Raw genomic sequence first — 16,812 nt, 5'->3', positions numbered from 1 at the left:
CAGACTGGGGCGACGGTTCATCTTTCAGCAGGACAACGACCCAAAGCACACAGCCAAGATATCAAAGGAGTGGCTTCAGGACAACTCTGTGAATGTCATTGAGTGGCCCAGCCAGAGCCCAGACTTGAATCCGATTGAACATCTCTGGAGAGATCTTAAAATAGTTGTGCACCGACGCTCCCATCCAACCTGATGGAACTTGAGAGGTGTTGCAAAGAGGAATGGGCGAAACTGGCCAAGGATAGGTGTGCCAGGCTTGTGACATCATATTCAAAAAGACTTGAGGCTGTAATTGCTGCCATATGTGCATCGACAAAGTATTGAGCAAAGGCTGTGAATACTTATGTACATGTGATTTCTCAGTTTTCTTATTTTTAATAAATTTGCAAAATCCTCAAGTAAACTTTTTTCACGTTGTGATTATGGGGTGTTGTGTGTAGAATTCTGAGGAAAAAAATTAATTTAATCCATTTTGGAATAAGGCTGTAATGTAACAAAATGTGGAAAAAGTGATGCGCTGTGAATACTTTCCGGATGCACTGTGTATATACAGTGGTGTGAAAAACTATTTGCCCCCTTCCTGATTTCTTATTCTTTTGCATGTTTGTCACACAATGTTTCTGATCATCAAACACATTTAACCATTAGTCAAATATAACACAAGTAAACACAAAATGCAGTTTGTAAATGGTGGTTTTTATTATTTAGGGAGAAAAAAAAATCCAAACCTACATGGCCCTGTGTGAAAAAGTAATTGCCCCCTGAACCTAATAACTGGTTGGGCCACCCTTAGCAGCAATAACTGCAATCAAGCGTTTGCGATAACTTGCAATGAGTCTTTTACAGCGCTCTGGAGGAATTTTGGCCCACTCATCTTTGCAAAATTGTTGTAATTCAGCTTTATTTGAGGGTTTTCTAGCATGAACCGCCTTTTTAAGGTCATGCCATAGCATCTCAATTGGATTCAGGTCAGGACTTTGACTAGGCCACTCCAAAGTCTTCATTTTGTTTTTCTTCAGCCATTCAGAGGTGGATTTGCTGGTGTGTTTTGGGTCATTGTCCTGTTGCAGCACCCAAGATCGCTTCAGCTTGAGTTGACGAACAGATGGCCGGACATTCTCCTTCAGGATTTTTTGGTAGACTGTAGAATTCATGGTTCCATCTATCACAGCAAACCTTCCAGGTCCTGAAGCAGCAAAACAACCCCAGAGCATCACACTACCACCACCATATTTTACTGTTGGTATGATGTTCTTTTTCTGAAATGCTGTGTTCCTTTTACGCCAGATGTAACGGGACATTTGCCTTCCAAGAAGTTCAACTTTTGACTCATCAGTCCACAAGGTATTTTCCCAAAAGTCTTGGCAATCATTGAGATGTTTCTTAGCAAAATTGAGATGAGCCCTAATGTTTTTTGCTTAACAGTGGTTTGCGTCTTGGACATCTGCCATGCAGACCGTTTTTGCTCAGTCTCTTTCTTATGGTGAAGTCGTGAACACTGACCTTAATTGAGGCAAGTGAGGCCTGCAGTTCTTTAGACGTTGTCCTGGGGTCTTTTGTGACCTCTCGGATGAGTCGTCTCTGCGCTCTTGGGGTAATTTTGGTCGGCCGGCCACTCCTGGGAAGGTTCACCACTGTTCCATGTTTTTGCCATTTGTGGATAATGGCTCTCACTGTGGTTCGCTGGAGTCCCAAAGCTTTAGAAATGGCTTTATAACCTTTACCAGACTGATAGATCTCAATTACTTCTGTTCTCATTTGTTCCTGAATTTCTTTGGATCTTGGCATGATGTCTAGCTTTTGAGGTGCTTTTGGTCTACTTCTCTGTGTCAGGCAGCTCCTATTTAAGTGATTTCTTGATTGAAACAGGTGTGGCAGTAATCAGGCCTGGGGGTGGCTACGGAAATTGAACTCAGGTGTGATACACCACAGTTAGGTTATTTTTTAACAAGGGGGCAATTACTTTTTCACACAGGGCCATGTAGGTTTGGATTTTTTTTTCTCCCTAAATAATAAAAACCATCATTTAAAAACTGCATTTTGTGTTTACTTGTGTTATATTTGACTAATGGTTAAATGTGTTTGATGATCAGAAACATTTTGTGTGACAAACATGCAAAAGAATAAGAAATCAGGAAGGGGGCAAATAGTTTTTCACACCACTGTATATAATATATATATACAGTATATTATACTTATACTCACTATATATAAAGTGAGGTTTCTGAACTCTTTCGGGATCACCTTGATGACACTCCAAAGTGCGGCCCGAAGCGCAATTGCCACGTCTATGGAAGATTGCTTGTCCATTGCCAGGGCAACCGCAGGCTCACCGCACTGCAATGGAGCGCCGTGGAAGCAACTCCGTGCCGAACATGGTCACACTATAAATGCCTGTCCTCAATGGGTGATGCAAGGAACATTATAAATGCACGGAACAGTATTACTTGGCCACGACCCTGCCTGACTGCTGTGTCTGTGTATAGGAGAGTGGTAAATCCCGCTACAAAAAATAACCGTGCTGTTCCTGTTTCAAGCTGAATAAAGCTAGTTTTCCTAAAGTAATGAGACTCAACCTTGTGTTTTGGGGTGCAAGACAGTGACTCACGTGTCACATGGTACCAGAAGTGGGGTCCTTGCACTGATGGATCCCCAAGACGTACAGCAACCCCTGAAGCAAGATGAGCCTCCGGTGGCTGCCCCTGCCCTGGCGCTGCCATGAGATGTCCTGCCGAAGATGGCTCCAGCAGACGACCCTGAGCATTTCCTATATTGCTTTGAACACATGGCAAAATTGATGCGCTGGGACAGGGGTGTCTGGGCAGCTATTTTGGTCCCGTTTTCAACCAGAGAAGCCCTCCAAATTGTACAGAATCTCCCATCCTCCTCCACATGGCTGTGAGCCCAGTGGCCAAAGAGAGCCAGTTTAGTTTGAGGCATATTGATCAGGATCGCCTTGTACAAGGATATATCCAGGGCTTAGTGGACCTGATTCAAAGCTGGATCCGTGGAGACTCTTTTGAGCGCATTGTGGAGAAGCTAGCTATTGATGCAATGCTGCCCGGGATAAACAAGAGCCTTTGTGACTGGAGGGCGCACAAGCCAATTGGAAACAACGGGGTTACCCAGGCTTGACCCCTACTTCAATCTAGCCAGCACCACAATTGGAAAACGCCATCATAGGAACACCCTAGTGGGACTGAGCGCAGCTGCTTTCGCTGTGAAAAACCAGGACATCTGGCTCATAAGTGCCATCTCCTACCTGCACAGACCATGATCATCAGTCTGGCCCAGGTATGCGGCTCGCAAGTTTCCCCCAAGATGTTAAATGAGTACAATTTTAAAGTCTCTATTACGTTGGCCAGACAGGAAACCTCGGCACTGTTGGACTCTGGTAGTGACCTCTGTCGTGACTTACTCTGACAGACACATTATAAGACCATGGAGCAAGTGCACATCTGCTGCATCCATGGAGATATTAAAACGTACGAGACTATATTACTCCCTCTGAAATTTAAAGGGAAAAGCTTTAAGGTTTGGGCTGCCATTTCAGATACCTCACCCTGGCCACTCTTAATAGGAAAAAAGAATACCCTCTTCCCATAGGTCTTGGCCACCTGCAGGACATCTCCCCTCGTAATGGACAGAGAGGGGCTCACCGCAGGCAAGGAGCCGGGTTTGAGTTGGCCAGTGAGCTGGCAGGCTTTTCTATACTGTTGCTTGCACCAACAGCCTCCCCAGATTGACACTCAGTACGGACCCAGACAAAAATGACATAGCAGTGGGAGGCGAGTGTGATGCTGGATCAAACACAGAAGAAGCAGCAGCTGCCATTCAGATGAAGTTTGCTCACCTGCAGTGAGGCGATAACACCTTGGATTTCGGATTCAAACAAGCGCATGACACAAATTACACTTATTATCTGGAGAGAGAGGACCCGAACTTTAAAACACCACATTTCTGAATTAAGAATTTGTTTCCTGTACCAGTTGATTTCTGATTGCTTGGGTGATGGGCGTATTGAGCAGCTGGTTGTGCCAAGTGGGCATAAGGAGAAGGTTTTACAAATTGCTCACAGTAATGTTTTGTGGGGCCACCTTGGCGCAAAAAAGACGAGGGAATGCATTTCGAAACACTTTTATTGGGGGAATATGGGCCCGGATGTGAAGCAATTCTGTAATGCCTGTCCCTATTGCCAAATAGTTTCCGTTCACAGACCTGCCAGGGCACCTCTTGTACCAATGCCTATTTTAGAAGTCCCCTTTGAGAGGGGGGGATTAGATATTGTTGGCCCGTTTCCCAAGAGTAAAAGTGGCTTTCAGTATATGCTCATCGATTATGCCAAAAAAACAATATTTAGTCTAGCTCTCGTTGTCATTATTAAAATATAACTGGTATACATTGTCACGCACGAGTGCATGGGGAGTAGCTTAAGGACCCAATGTGCACCACAGAAAGAACAAAGCACTGCTGCCATAATCTTGTCCGGATGACTAAAGAACCGCAACACTTCCGGGTCCCTTTCTACCCTCTGGTCTCTGTTTGATGACGTCAGTTACTCATTCATCACCACGATTTTCCCAGCATCCCACTGTTTTTTTTTTCCGGTCAGACCCTATAAGTTGTCCATCTGCCCACCCTCATTTGTCTGATGATTTTTGAGTTGAAAATTGTTGACCTTACTTTACAGTATACGGGGCTAAAAACCCCAAATCTTTATGCTCGTGTTTGTCTCTTATTACAGTGGCGTAGTCGGCAGGATAAAGGCCTGAGAAGATGTCAGAAGGGCAGGACCTGAATGCTGTTCTTACAACTTTGGCAAATGAGCTCCAGGCTGTCAAGCTGCACCAGGCAGCCACGAAGACAGAGCTGGCGGAAACCAAGAGACGGCTGGTGGTGGCGGAAGCGGTAAAGCCGGAGCCCGCATGGCCTCCACTACCTCCTATTGTCCCTCTCTCTGACGATATTGAGTCCTATATGTCGATTTTTGAGAGGACTGCCACTCTGAATCAATGGCCGTGGATGGAATGGCCCTGCGCAGCGGGCCTGTCACGATCTCCTTGAGGAGGAAGCTGCCCATTATGACCTCCTGAAGGCCAAAATATTTAACCGCTATGGCGTAACCTCCGGCCAGCAGGTGAGGGAATGGTGGCAGTGGAAATTTGTCCCCAACCACCCAGCTAGAGCCCAGGCGTTCAAGTTCTGGGGCAAGCTCGGGCGCTGGCTAAGGCCAGATGTCAGCCAGGCTCACCAGGTGGTCGAACAGGTAGCCTGCGAGGGGTTAGTCAATGCCATGCCGGACTATCTCGCCCAGCAGGTCCGGAGACACCTGTTCAAAGATATGAATGGTCTTCCTGTGGTCCTAGAGCACTAACTGGCGGTGTCCCAACTCGGGGGGTCTGAGAAGCGGCTCGAGGTGTCCGACAGGGACATTTCGCCACCCCTGAGCCCACCCGTCGCACTGAGGAGGCGAAAGACAGGATGCCTGCCCGCCGCGCTGTTTCAAGTGCAACGAGATGGGGCATATCCTCACCACCTGCCCCCTCAATATCAAGCCGATGAACTGCAGCTGGGCCAAGGGAGAGAGGTACTGTGCTCTGTGAAATCCTCTGGCGGTCACCAATACGGGAGTGGTGTTGATAAATGGGCACTCAGTAGTGGCATTGTTTGACTCCGGGAGTAACATTACCATTGTTGCTTGCCGTTATGTTCTACCACGACAGCGGGTGGTTCAAAGAATGAGCGTAACGTGTGCATGGTGAGACCAGGTCTTACAGGTCCGCAAAGTGCTTCATAACCTGGAAGGGGAACCCAAAACAACTGCTCATCACTGTGTTACCTGAACCCCTCTTTTCGGTTATACTGGGACAAGACTGGTTGGAAAGTAGAGCAGCAACCACTCCTAAGCCTAGGTTGGATCTGATTAAGGAAGGTCAGGGGACCCTCCCAGCTGCTCCCATGCCGTGCTCCTCAGCAACTATAGATGACGTGGACGGTCCTCCTCAGCAACGGACCTTGACCCGGAAGTTCAACTGGATAAGGTTCTGGGTTGGATGGGTGCTTCCTCGGACCAGACACCTGACCCACTCACCGGCATGGACTATCAGTTTCGGTATACGCCGGCATCCTTTAAAAGAGAACAGTGGAATGATGATTCCCTGAAGTTTGCCTGGAATGCCATCGTGTCCGCTATATCGAGTTGCTGAACACGAAGGTGAGGTACGGAAGTTGTTGTTAGTCCCGCGGACCTACCGGAACTAGCTCACGCCCACCTCTTAGGCACCCACTTCGGGGCTGAGAAAACGTTGGAGAGAGTAAAGCTCTGGTTCTATTGGCCCGGGATCAACAAGGAGGTCCGACGTTTCTGTCAGTCTTGCCCAGTCTGTCAGCTACATCAGATACCCAGGAGGGATTGCACTCCTCTAGTCCCGATTCCCCTTATAGACATGCCCTTTGAGAGGATCAGTGTTGATCTGGTAGGACCCCTAGAACCTTTGGTGCGAGGCCATAAATACATATTAGTTATGGTCGATTATGGAACTCGATATCCAGAAGTGGTTCCCCTGCGAGCTGCTAATACAAAAAACATCTTTTTTCCCCCCCGAGTGGGCATACCTAAAGAAGTCCTTATGGACCAAGGTACACCCTTTATTTCAGATACATTCAGGGAGGTTGCCAAGTTACTCCACATTAAGCATCTCAAAGCGTCGGTCTATCATCCTCAGATGGATGGGTTGGTAGAAAGATTCAACCAGACCCTCAAACAGATGCTCCGCAAGGTAGTCAGTGCAGATGGTAGGAACTGGGATCAACTTTTACCCCTAGTGCTTTTTGCTTACCGGTAGGTGCCACAAGCCTCCACAGGGTTTTCCCCTTTTGAACTTCTGTACAGATGCCAACTCCGGGGCATTTTGGACTTGCTAAAAGAAGGTTGGGAAGGGGAGGCACTTCCCTCCACTAACATCCTAGAATATATCACGCAGTTACACGATAGATTACAGGAAATTCAACCCCTGCTTAAAGAACATATGTCCAGGGCTCAAGCAGCGCCGGCCTGGAACTATAACAGAAACTCCTCCCTGCGCGAATTACAGCCGGGAGATTGTGTAATGGTGCTTGTTATGGTGCCCACTTCTCACTCGAAATTGCTGGCCCATTGGCAAGGCCCGTACGAGGTTAAAGAGAGAAAAGGGCTCGTTGACTATTTGGTGAGTCAACCAAACCGTCAACCAAGCGAGCAGGTATATCATATTAACTTATTGAGCCCATGGAGGGACAGGGAACAACGCCCTCTTTCCGGCCCTACCCTCTCCCTTTTCTCAGAAAAAGCCAAACTTAACCTTGGCCACAATTTGACTTCCCACCAGCAACAGGAGCTTGAAAGTGCGATCCTGCTTGTCCCAGAAGTGGTCAGTGAAGCACCAGGCTGGACCTTGCTGATTCAGCATGACATCGTGATAGACCCGGGGTGGTAGTCAGAGAATGGCCCTATCATCTCCCGGAGGCGAAACATGCTGAGGTGGAGCTAGAGGTTCAACGGATGTTGGACTTTGTGGGGAACAGCCCAGACACAGACAGGTAGACATGATGTTTAAACCACACACGTTTATTCACAACTACTATTTACACTTATCGTGAGCACAAACCCAGTGCCGCAGCACCAATCACCCCTGAAGTCCTTGGCCACACGCACAATGCCTTCTCTCAGTCTCTGGTCCGCCTCCACTCCTCTCCACCAAGCTTCGTCCACTTCCACCCGACTCTTGCCCCTGACTGGAGGGAGGCGGCCCCTTTTATTCACCCCGGAAGGACACCAGGTGTATCCTGAGGGCTTCTGTAGACACACCCCTGTGTGGCGGAAGCTCTGTCGGCATATCCGGAAGTCCTCCAGGTGTCCCCAATACTCTTCCCCCCAGTACTTCCGGGTGTGGCGGAAGTACTGAGGTTCAGGGCTCCCAAGGCTTCGGGGCGCCCCCTGGCGGTGACCATGGGCCCCTACAGGGTTGAGCTTCCAAGCTCTGTACCCGTGGCCCCCAAAGCAACCAGGGCGGACGCCCCCTCGTGTTCTGGAGGAGGCACAAGCCCTCCTCTGGTCCTCCTGGGCATCCCGTCTGGGTAGGAACCCCAGCTGGGTGTCACAACATGGACATCATTGAAGAAAGCCATAGCCCCTGGTCCAGTCCTATCATCCTCGTATCTAAGCCAGATGGGTCGTAGAGATTCTGTAATGACTTTAGACATCTTAATCAGGTCTCCAAATTTGATGCCTATCCCTTGCCCCAAGTGGACGAGCTCCTCGAGAGGCTGGGACTACTCTTGACATGACGAAGGGATACTGGCAAATTCCATTAACATCATCCACAAGAGAAAAAACAGCATTTAGCACCCCTAGTGGACACTGGCAATACAAGGTCCTTCCATTCAGGCTGCACGGGGCACCAGCAACCTGTTAAAATGGGAAAAAGTATTTTTTGCTGTGACACTTTCATGACAAAATGCTGCCATTTTTACCAGTCAGACTGAATATAGAGCTATTCAATAACTGCATACTTTCAAAACTTTGTTATAAATAATTTGCACATCACAAATTCCAGAAATTACATTTATCAGTGAAGCATGCACCTCCTAAACTGCATAGGATTATTCATGCATTTAAATTAAACAACAAAATGAAAAAAATACTTGTATGTAGTTCCATCATGTATTGAGAACCAATTCTGTCATATATAGTAAATTTTTGTTTGGAAACAGTGTAAATCAACAATGACTTAAATCATACCCTTGGGAGCACTACTTCAAAAATTTAAACCTCACTAAAATCTATCATAAGTTTTTCAACTGCTAAAGTACATGCACCCAAAAATATTTATACAAAACATATACTTGGGGAAAGCCATAAAATTTCATATAAAGCAAATGATGCCTGTTGACTGAGGATTTCACAAATTAACAGTAAATATTGCATAGTATGCTTCCTTAGATTCCACATGGTATGGTGGATATTACAAATACAGGAGTGATATTCTGATCAGAGACAGTTTATTTTTTGTAATTCTTTAATTGAGAAATAAAGGTTCAAAATTGATCTCTCAGGTTGAGTAGTAATTGTTGAGATTCTGCTTGTCGTGTCTATAGCTTTTACTTAAAGATTTTACATTAAAAACTTTAGCAATGATACCTAGAAACACATTATATACAGTATATTTACTGTATGCTTTCTAATATGTATACATTACAGCCAATTACATAATTAGTGTCATGGACATGTCAACATGTCTTGATATGTCATCAAAGTGAGGAACTCCAGTGTTCTTATTCTTCCTTTTAATTTTACTTTTATACTAATTTCTGTAGAACTTTTTGATGAATTCCATATTTGGCTTCTAAGCCCCAAGCATGAGGTCTTGAAAACTCACTCATTAATAGAGGAACAGTGTCTATAATGGCTTGATCGTGTACATATCAAACCACATCTACTTTCAAAGATTGTACAGAAAAATTAAAAGAAGATGTATGGAATAGACTTTCAGCCAGGGAGGACTGACAGGGACATGTGAGTGCCATTGACCAGGGCATGGCTGTGCCCTGCTCATCAGTTAGCCAGCAGCAAAATGCAGCAAAATGATCTCTTGTAGCTGTGAATTTAAATGGTCAACTGCAAACAGCAGCCCCATCTGAATGAAACGATCACATCTGAAAGGACTTTAAGAGAAATCTGTAGCTGTATTCTCTTCATCTGAACTTACGAAATAAAAAAATCAGGTGATCCATACTTACACAGAATTTCCTTTTGGACTAAAATCACTGGGCAAGGTCCAGTGGTTACATCCATGATGTAATTGTTTATTTTTCTCTGTCTCTCTTTGTCTCTTTTTATGAATGTAAGGGTAGCAGAGGAGATGGGCTGAATATAGTAATAATTTGCTAAAAGAAATGTTTGAAAAGTAAATCATATAATAATGGCTTGGTAGTACTAGGAAATTGTTTTACTTTTGCTGACTGGTTTTGTGTTTTATTTTCTGAAAGTTTAGGGAAGTTGTTTGTCTAGACATTCAACTTAGATTAACTGATGATTATAAATTGGCTCCTGTTGAGTGAGTGGGGAATGTGCATGAGAGCACCTTGCAATGAACTAATATCTTGCTTAACGTGGTCGGATTAATCAACAGCTCACATGCAATCACACACCTAGATATACAACATGCAGTATATGTTGGGAAGTCATACTGTATCTGTCATATTCCAAAATCACTTCACCTTTTATGGGGTCTTTCCAGACTAAAAGGAACATATTGTGGCAAGGAAAAATGAAAGATTTAAATAAAATCTCATTTGAGAACTCAGGTGTTTGCAGTGCACCTTCAAGCACATACCCTTATTCATTTATACTGCATCCATCTTTCAAACTTGCTTTATTCTAAGCAAAGTCAGGGGTAGCTGGAATGTATCCCAGCAAGCATAGGGTGTAAAACAGGAACAATCTCTGAACAGGGCACCAGTGCATTGCAGGATGAACAAACACACACACACACACATGCACGCACGCACGCACACACACACGCACACACACATACTCTCAAACATACACTGGGGCCAATTTAGCAACCCCATTCCCCCTTTAGGTTAATGATTCTGTTTGCCTCAATAAAGGGGGAAACTCATATGTCAAAAGTTTCTGCAGTTAACAGTGCAGAGCAGCAGAGTAAATTCATTACAATACAATTAAGAATGTTAACATGTATAAGGTATCACTCCATCTGCAGAGTGGCAACATATAAATTGCGTGTTGGTTGGACATGAAAGTAAGAAATTCTCTGTACTGTGACAAACTACTGCTACTACTACTACTACTTCTACTACTATTTTGAAATCCTCTTACCAGTTTCAGAATCATGGGAAGCATATTCAGGTGGGAAGCAAAGCCTGGACACAGTGCTAGTTCATGGCAGGGCACAATCATGCACCCATTATTACTTAGTCCTCCACACTGATTTAGAATCATCGATTGACCTAAGGCGTCTTTGAGATTAAAATGAGAGTACTTGGAAGAAACATGGGCATATGGGAAGAGCTTGCAGTCTCCTCATACAGGATGCTTGGGTACTGGGTTTAATACCAGTACTCCAGAGCTGTGAGGCAGCAGTAATAACCTCTGCGCCATCATGCACTTAAAATATACACAGAAAAAAAAGTTTTTATGTTTTATTTCTAAACAAAATTGCTCCTAACTTCATCCATAGTACTGAAGAAAGATAATAGACTGACTGCATTATTGTAATTTATCATGCACACACTATAAGACCATGTACTTTTCCCTTTTTTCAGAAATTGCTGCTTAAACAGTTTAGAACTGTGTTGGCATAAACAAGATAATTATTTCTTGGCTTTTCTGAAGGCCCATAACTTGCTCCTTTAAAGTTAATTATTGAATGAATAAGTGGTGCCAGTAAAAGTAAATTCACAGATAATTCAAACTGTAAAAAACTACAATGATAATTTAATGGAAACATACTGATAGATGAGTGTAACTCTGCTAAAAAGGCCTTCACATTGAATTTTTTTTCTTTTTATCTCAATACTATCACAAAAACAATAACCCTCTATTATGTGAAACCATGGTGCAACAGAAAAAATAAGTTCTGGCAGAGGATTTATAAGTCAACATGCCAGCATATTCAAAATGGCCCTAAATTTAGAATTTCTAGCTAACCCCATTGACAACACAGAGAAAGCAGCGTCTGAGAAACCTTTGTCATGACTGATGTTTATAAGCAAGTTTCCACTAGCATAGGCATATCTGAACTTTTCCCCCTTTTGTTTGAAACTGGAAAACAAGACCAGCTTGCTTCAAAACTTTGATCTTTAGTGCCTTTTGTATAATAAATATGATATTTAGGCATGATTTTGTGGATGAAATACATACATCACAAAGCAATTAAGGGACTGAGTATTAAATTAAAGAAGCTTAATTAATCTTCGTTAAGTAAAACACATCTGGGTAGAATTATGTTTGAAGCCCAATTATGTCATTTATTTACAAGAAATAATCATATACAGTACATAAATAAGAAGAAAAAAATGATATAACTCGATTAGATCTGTTACTTTAAAATAACTCCGTCAACAAGAACACAGAGGAACAAAAGCAAGATGGCTAAGCGTAATTTTCAAAGTATTTTTTCATGCAGACATAACCATAGATACATGGAATAACATACCAAGGAATTTTGAAAGTGTAATTTTAAAGACTAGGGGGTTCTGACCCTGCTCGCTTCACTCGCCAACCCCCGGACGGATGTTATGTGCTAGCCACTTCATGGCTCTGCCTATTTGTGTATGGGGAAGCAGATGTACAATTTAAACAGATTATTATTTTCATGGGAATTGTTACATTTGCATAATAGATCTTACTATTTTACATTACAGCAAGTAATTAACCATAGTAAAAAATAGTAAAATGTAATAAATTTAAAAAAAATTATGTTTCATTTTAGAGGTTTCGTTGCATTATATGTTTTTGTTCTGTTTGGCTTTGAAATTAATACGCAAATACTTTTTATACTTAAATTTTTACTGTAAAACTTCAGTAAAAACAATATTTGGAATTAACTTTTTATCAATATTGCACTGGATTTTTATTCTGTGTTTGGAGTTATATTGTAACAATGCAACATATAACTGCCTGCAAGTTTATTTCGGCCGGTGTAAGACTGGACAGTATTAACTGTTGTAGATATTCTACAGGATATTGTAAGTAGATGTTTTCATCTTCCACAACATCACCACCAACTGTTTCAGTATAGTCTATTGATACACATATAACCAATTTGCCAATTTGATCGTAAAAAGAGCTGAGAGCAAAGGAACTGTGTCTGACAAAAGCATTCACACAAATGAGAGGTGAAAGGACCACGGGTGTGGACCGTTAACCTGAAATGGTTGAGAGGAGGATGGGACTTGAAAAAAATCTCTTGGCAATAGTCTTGTCTCATCTGAAGCTGAGGTGGAAGAATAGAGTAAAAGGAGATCCAAAGGAAAAGAGACAGAGCTGGAGGTAGCACAGTTAAAGATGCTAAGATTTGCATTGAGTGTGACATGGATGGATAGGATTAGAAATGAGTACATTAGAGGGTCAGCTCAATTTGGTCAGTTGGGAGACAAAGTCAGAGAGGCGAGATTGCGTTGCTTTCGACATGTGCAGAAGAGAGATGCTGGGTATATTGGGAAAAGGATGGAGCTGCCAAGTAAGAGGAAAAGAAGAAGGTCTAAAAGGAGTTTTATGGATATGGTGGAAAGAAGACATGCAGGTTGTGGAAAGGATGATCCGCTGTGGCAACCCCTAATGGGAGTAGCCAAAAGAAGAAGAAGAAGATGAATTCCCTGAGACAGAAATATGAGTTTTGAAATGATATCTCAACAACTTTAATTTTCCACCATATTGCAGAATTTACATTTTCTTATGACTCTATTTCCTGAATATTTGAGTAGTTCTGAGTCAACAAAACAGAAATTAATTTAGTATGGTGTGCAAGAGAGTTAATTGTAAAAAGTACGGTCTAATATAAATTATGAAATAAGGCAGAATGAATCCAATAGATTTATTAAGATTGACAAGTGATAAGTATGGATCTCTAAAAAAGGAATCATGTCAACAGCACAGAGAGATTGTTTTCATTCTATTAATTCCTTTATGATTCCCTATATATGTTATCAAACAGAGATAGCCAGATGTTTGATAGCAACTGCAAAAAGCATTGGCAATAGAGGATAGTCCTGTCTGGTTTTGTGCTTTAATATGAAATAGTCAAAGTTTGTATTATTTGCACAAGCAAAAACTTTTTGGCTAAAGTAATGTATAACTTTATCCAAATATAAATTTTGGGTCCAAAACCAAATTGGTGAAATACAGTAAAATCATAACCTTTTTCTGCATCTATAGATTGCAAGATTGAATACTGAAGATATATACTGTGGGGAACAGCCCAGACACAGACAGGTAGACATGATGGTATCACCACACACACGTTTATTATACATTCTATTTACAGTTCAAGTGCACAATCCCAGTGCCTTAGCACCAAACACCCCTTTAAGTCCTTGGCCACACTCACAATGTCTTCTTAGTCTCTGGTCCGCCTCCACTCCTCTCCACCAAGCTTCGTCTTCTTCCTCCCGACTCTTGCCCTTGACTGGAGGGAGGTGGCCCCTTTTATTCACACCGGAAGGACTCCAGGTGCATCCTGAGGGCTTCTGTAGCCACGCCCCTGTGTGGCGGAAGCTCTGTCGGCGTATCCGGAAGTCCTCCGGGTGTCCCCAATACTCTTCCCCCTAGCACTTCCGGGTGTGGCGGAAGTACTGAGGTCCAGGGCTCCCAAGGCATCGGGGCATCCCTGGCGGTGACCACGGGCCCCTACAGGGTTGAGCTTCCAAGCTCTGTACCCGTGGTCCCCAAAGCAACCAGGGAGGACGCCCCCTCGTGTTCTGGAGGAGGCACAAGCCCTCCTCCAGTCCTCCTGGGCATCCCATCCGGGCATGAACCCCAGCCGGGTGCCACAATACACAATATCAAATAATTGTGAAAGGTTTAAAAAATCAAGTTAGGATATTGTGGTATAACACTTTCACTTATATTTTCCTAAAATTTACCCCCAGGACCTTTACAACATTTTTCACTAGCAAGATCAGTCTGCAAGATGCAAACTTATGATGTGTCTTTATTTGTCTTCAGAAAGAGTTTCATATCTAGCTTAATGTTTTTGGTAACATGTTAGCTTCTCTGACTTCATTAAGCATAGTTTGCAACCTGCTAATTTAATAGACATTTTATTAAATTACATTGCATGGGAAATGCGATCAGTCCTTTTGCCATTTTGTAAAGGGTTTACCGCATCTTAGATATAACCACTATGTAGATTGATAACTTTGATAGTTTGTAGTTTGATAACTTTGTAATTTTGTTTGATAACTGTTGTGTTCAGTTATAGTTTCTGCCAGAAGGCTAAGGGGAGTATTTAAAAGTGGGTTGCCTGATGAAAGGATAGGAAATTAGTTTTGGGGAAAAGAATGTCATTGTTTTATTGAATATCAGTGTGTGCTGGTTGTAAAATAAAGAAGTGAATGTTCTGAGTTACCCATGGCTGGCTAATTATTGTACACTGCTCCAGTCATAACAAAATTGGCGATGAGGATCTCTTCTTTATATTGTGCATGCTTGCAGTGAAAAATAGATGTTGCTAATGTGCCTTTTCCAAGCTTTTTTCTTCCGAGCCTAAGCTTGCAGTGCCATTTGCAACGTGGCTTCATATGCTCAATAACTACTGTATCTGCTGCTTGTCATCGACGCTACTGGGAATGCTTGGCCTGACGCTAGGAAGAGAGCAGTGCTACTTCATTTTCTCGGGACTGAACTTCAGCAAATTTTTTACACCCTGCCTAACACAGGAACCACATACCGCTGTAGAAGCTTTGAAAGTATTCTTTATGATTAAAGCTAACATAGTCATTGAGTGCCATACATTTCTTAAGAGGATCCAGGGACCACAAGAGACTATTTTATAATACAACTATGATAACAACAATAACATTTATTTGTATAGCACGTTTTCATACAAATGATGTAGTGCAAAGTGCTTTACAAGATGAAGAAAGAAAAAATATATGATATATGATATAATATATCGCCCAGGTTCTCAGAATGCTCCTGCTGACTGCGTCTTGTCTGCCCTTAAATGTTGTTCCTGCAGCTGCAGACGATGCTGAACCAGTTTGTCACCCTCCTGTCTGTGGCACGTAAGACACTGTCCCCTGCTTACTTGGAATCTGGTTGTGCTGAATGTCCAGACCTCACTAAGCTATGTACACAGATCGCATAGAGCTGGCCTCCTTCTCCGAAGACGTTGAATGCTGATCTCCTGCCATACTGCAAGCTCCATCTAGAACTCTCTGTCAATGACAACTTTTTGTTTGGTGGTTCACGTCTGATTATGCCAGCTAGCCTTCGTTTGTCACTAATTGCAATTGCACATGAGAGTCACCAAGGTGTAGTAGGCACCAAACAATGACTCAGAGAGCTTTACTGGTGGCCAAAGATGGATGCTGATGTTTGTACTGACATTAGTTCTTGTCAGACATGCCAGTTGAATGACAAAACAGCTCATCCACACATCGCTCCCTTATAGCTTACACCTTTTCCAGATGGCCCATGGAAAAAAGTTAATTTGGACATTGTAGGACCTTTGACACTGCTGCATGGGAGTGTAGATATGCCTTGACCCTGATTGACTACCACATAAAGTGGCCAGAAGTAGCCTTTACCCCTTCCATAATTACTACATAATATACTCACATACCTATCTTCCTATCTTACACATTGGTTCCCGTCTGCTTTCAGTCACTGTAGTATAGTGGTTCTCAAATTTAGTCCTGGAGACTCCATGTGGCTGCAGGTTCTTGTTCCAACCAACTTCTGTTTTTACTGTTTTTACATTTTGTCATCAATTTAGAACTTGCAAAACTGTTCTGACTTTGAATTGAAAGCCAAACATTTTTTATGAGCAAGGACCAGAAGAGATAAGACAAAAATGTATATATAGCAATAATACGTTAAAACCAATGATCAAAGAGGGAAACAACAAAACCAGAAATACTAGCCCAAAATCAAAGTACAAAGAAAAAGTCTATTTCCAAAAATTCACAGAAGAAAGCATGTAATCCTAAATAAGTTAAATCTCAGAAGACATACAGCTGCAAGGTGATTTTTAAATACTTGCAATGGTGATGACATCATCACATTGTTTCAATGCACTGTTGAAT

This window comes from Erpetoichthys calabaricus, chromosome 4 (genome assembly GCF_900747795.2).
Source record: "Erpetoichthys calabaricus chromosome 4, fErpCal1.3, whole genome shotgun sequence".
Classification (NCBI taxonomy): Eukaryota; Metazoa; Chordata; class Cladistia; order Polypteriformes; family Polypteridae; genus Erpetoichthys; species Erpetoichthys calabaricus.
The sequence above is the reverse complement of the archived record's forward strand: the minus strand, read 5'-3'. Positions refer to the sequence as shown.